Source organism: Carassius auratus, chromosome 23 (genome assembly GCF_003368295.1).
Source record: "Carassius auratus strain Wakin chromosome 23, ASM336829v1, whole genome shotgun sequence".
Lineage (NCBI taxonomy): Eukaryota > Metazoa > Chordata > Actinopteri > Cypriniformes > Cyprinidae > Carassius > Carassius auratus.
Window position 1 is genome coordinate 18,731,983 of NC_039265.1, and position 5,000 is coordinate 18,736,982.

A 5,000-nucleotide genomic window follows, 5' to 3' on the forward strand; every position below is an offset into this window, starting at 1 on the left:
TAGAGAAAAATGGTATATGTGAGGATTTCCAGTCAGGATTTAGACCGTATCATAGTACTGAAACTGCTCTCCTTAGAGTTACAAATGATCTGCTCTTATCATCTGATCGTGGGTGTATCTCTCTATTAGTTTTATTGGATCTTAGTGCTGCGTTTGACACAATTGACCACAACATTCTTTTGCATAGACTTGAACACTTTGTTGGCATCAGTGGAAGTGCATTAGCATGGTTTAAATCGTATTTATATGACCGCCATCAGTTCGTAGCAGTGAATGAAGAGGTATCATATCGATCACAAGTGCAGTATGGAGTACCTCAAGGCTCAGTACTAGGGCCGCTACTCTTCACGCTTTATATGTTACCCTTGGGAGATATCATCAGGAAACATGGTGTTAGCTTTCACTGTTATGCTGATGATACGCAGCTCTATATTTCCTCGCAGCCCGGTGAAACACACCAATTTGAAAAACTAATGGAATGCATAGTCGATATAAAAAATTGGATGACGAGTAATTTCTTACTGCTAAATTCAGAAAAAACAGAGGTGTTAATCATAGGGCCTAAAAACTCTACTTGTAATAACCTAGAACACTGTCTAAGACTTGATGGTTGCTCTGTCAATTCTTCGTCATCAGTTAGGAACCTAGGTGTGCTACTTGATCGCAATCTTTCCTTAGAAAGCCACGTTTCTAGCATTTGTAAAACTGCATTTTTCCATCTCAAAAATATATCTAAATTACGGCCTATGCTCTCAATGTCAAATGCAGAAATGTTAATCCATGCATTTATGACTTCAAGGTTAGACTACTGTAATGCTTTATTGGGTGGTTGTTCTGCACGCTTGGTAAACAAACTACAGCTAGTCCAAAATGCAGCAGCAAGAGTTCTTACTAGAACCAGGAAGTATGACCATATTAGCCCGGTCCTGTCCACACTGCACTGGCTCCCTATCAAACATCGTATAGATTTTAAAATATTGCTTATTACTTATAAAGCCCTGAATGGTTTAGCACCTCAGTATTTGAATGAGCTCCTTTTACATTATACTCCTCTACGTCCGCTACGTTCTCAAAACTCAGGCAATTTGATAATACCTAGAATATCAAAATCAACTGCGGGCGGCAGATCCTTTTCCTATTTGGCGCCTAAACTCTGGAATAACCTACCTAACATTGTTCGGGAGGCAGACACACTCTTGCAGTTTAAATCTAGATTAAAGACCCATCTCTTTAACCTGGCTTACACATAACATACTAATATGCTTTTAATATCCAAATCCGTTAAAGGATTTTTAGGCTGCATTAATTAGGTAAACTGGAACCGGAACACTTCACATAACACCGTACTTTCTACATCATTAGAAGAATGGCATCTACGCTAATATTTGTCTGTTTCTCTCTTGTTCCGAGGTCACCGTAGCCACCAGATCCAGTCTGTGTCCAGATCAGAGGGTCACTGCAGTCACCCGGATCCAGTACGTATCCAGACCAGATGGTGGATCAGCACCTAGAAAGGACCTCTACTGCCCTGAAAGACAGCGGAGACCAGGACAACTAGAGCCCCAGATACAGATCCCCTGTAAAGACCTTGTCTCAGAGGAGCACCAGGACAAGACCACAGGAAACAGATGATTCTTCTGCACAATCTGACTTTGCTGCAGTCTGGAATTGAACTACTGGTTTCGTCTGGTCAGAGGAGAACTGACCCCCAACTGAGCCTGGTTTCTCCCAAGGTTTTTTTCTCCATTCTGTCACCGATGGAGTTTCGGTTCCTTGCCGCTGTCGCCTCTGGCTTGCTTAGTTGGGGTCACTTCATCTACAGTGATATCATTGACTTGATTGCAAATTAAAACAGACACTATTTCAACTGAACAGAGATGACATCAATGAATTCAATGATGAACTGCCTTTAACTATCATTTTGCATTATTGAGACACTGTTTTCCAAATGAATGTTGTTCAGTGCTTTGGCGCAATGTATTTTGTTTAAAGCACTATATAAATAAAGGTGATTGATTGATTGAACAGGACAGCCTTGTTCTGGACCCTCATCCACATTATTTTCTGCATGATTAATATGAGCAGCACGGCACAGCGCGTTATAGGCTATATTTATCCACAAATTATAAATATTAATTCTCCTGTTAAAAACAAATAAAGAAACCGTGTAGGAGAGTGGCTATTATGTGCAAACAGTAAGAAACTCTATATTTGTGCAGTTTGCGCTTATCGGAAAGAAATCTATTCCAATTTGAAGTTTGTGATAAATAAACGCGTACATCATCTCGATCACTTTATTAAGCGCTCGTGATCACCGAATTAATTCAGTCCGATTGAACCAAAAATTGTTCACACACACACACACACACACACACACACACACACACACACACACAGCATTCTCACTCGCTCACACACTCACACTCAAACACTTACACACGAACATACAGCTGCCTCACTCACTCACTCGCTCACACACACACACAGACACACACACACACTCACAGCAGTCTCACTCACTCACACTCACACTCACACACACACACACACTCGAAGCAGTCTCACTCACTCACTCGCTCACACTCACACACACACACACGCACGCACACACGCACACACACACACAGCTGTCTCACTCACTCGCTCACACACACACACACACACACACACACAGCTGTCTCACCGTCACTCTCTGTCTGTGTCTCTTGGCTTTGCGCACGTTGCTGATGAATCTTCGGCCCATCTTCTTCGCGGACCAAACCGACATGAACATGACGTCAGAGCCGCGGGATTACATCACACTCGCGTTCACACCGACACCGAATCAAACTGAACAGGACCGAACAGGATTGATCAGAGTCCAGCGGCGAGAGAGAGAGAGAGAGAGAATCCGCGACCGGCGCTCGATCACAGAGAGAGGATGAGGATGATGAAGGTGATGATGAAGGTGATGATGACAGCAGTCGCAGTGTGTCAGAGTCACTTCATCTTCTGCTTCAGCCGGAATCACGAGCGCGAAATCTACCGCGAGACGCACAGAAACATCCAACGTTACAGACGCGCGCGAGGAGCTTCATCCTGCTGCCGCGCGACCGCTTCACGCACACACACACACACACACACACACACACACACACACGCAGCACAGTCACTGTTCTTCAAGACAGTGTTTGGATTCAGCTGACAAAACGATTGAGAATCGCTGGTGTAATGAAATAAAAGAATCGAATAGATCGAGTGCTGTAAGTGTTTTTGAGATGCTACACTGCTTGAGAGATTTGAGGAAAACACACCTGTCTGTCAAAAGCTGAAAATCACGAAAACATTACAAAATAAAAGCCAGAGGGTCAAAAACTGTCCTGGAATTACAACAGAACCAGAGAAATGACGATCTGTGGAGGAAACAGAACTGTGCTGAACTTCCGGTAGAGTTCAGACTCAAACACTCACCTTCAGAACAGCTTATTATTCACCACATTACTCTCTCACACACACACACACACACACTGGTCAAGTGTTCCTGTTGCTATGGAGACCACCATCCCCCGTCTCCATGGTGATTTGTGTGCTAGTGTAAGTATATATGTAGATGCCTTATTAGTGACTGACAGAACTATCCCTTTAACACACACTGAACACACTCTTCAGAGCAGGATTAATGGCTAAAGGAAGACAACTATCATAAGAATAATAATGTTTAAAAAAACTATAACCATAACGATCTTGGAATTGTGGGTAAAGAGATCACAATTCTGAGTTTGTGTCTTGCAATTCTACTTACGGTTTATCTAATAATATTACGGTCTGTTTCCCAAAAGCATCTTAACTTAAGTAGCACTTGAAAATCATCGTAGATCTACGAGTGCTCTGGAGTAATAGTGAAGCCCTAAGTGCATCGGGAGAAGACGGATGGATGTGATCACCTGCAGGACAACCAGCAGATTACACCTTTAACTGGATTCAAGCGCAATGTGATTATAATAGAAGGATTTAAGTGTGCTTCATATGACTCGTTTTCTTAATTTATTTTATTAATTTAGAATTGAAATAATTAAAAAGAGCATACAAATATAAATAAACATTCAAATTAAATGACTGAACAACAACAACAACAACAAAGAATAAAAGAAGAAGTCCTAATGTAGGAAATGCTTCAAAGACATGAAATTATCCAAAGCGACTTACAGTGCATTCAGGGTAATAATTTATTAATAAACATAATATATAAGTATATAAAGTATATAATATATTAGCCTATTATGTAAAGTATAATATTGTACACTATAATATATTATAATATTGTATCGTATTATAGTTATTATATCCAAGTTGTCTGTCTGGAACGCAGCATTAGGTTAACATCAATAAACGATCGTGTGCTATAATTAAGAGCCATTCTCTGGTGAGATTTCAGCACTTGACAAACGGACAGCGACTCCATTAGTAGCAGTTAGAGCACAGCTGCATGCGCTTGCTTTACTGCACTGTTGGGAAGCACGCGTGAAACAATAAACAACGATCGTAAAATTACTCTAGAAAACGTTCTTAAGCGCCAAGATCAGTCGCTATCGGGAAACCCGGCCCTGTTTTCTCAGAACTGAGATGAAAAGTCATAATTACCTTTATTATTTATTTTATTTTTTATGCAGTGGTGAAAACTGCTAAAATGAGATAAACTTCTTCAAGTACTTATTATTCTTCGTTCATGTTAATTTCAACATTTACTAATAGGACACATTAGGCTACTAAAAGCAAAATATGTACCTGTATCTGTTGATATTATTATTGAACTTTTGTATTTTTCACTAACAGATACTACAGCAAATGTGCAGCTCATTGTTCATTAATGCATAACGAGCATTAACTAAATTAAAATTAAAATTTAAAATTTAAAAATTTGAACTCATTATGAACTAATTATGAACCAATGCTAAAGTGTTCATCATGAGTTCTGTAAAACTGGATCACACTAGTGATGCGCGGCTCGGGGTTTTTCTAAC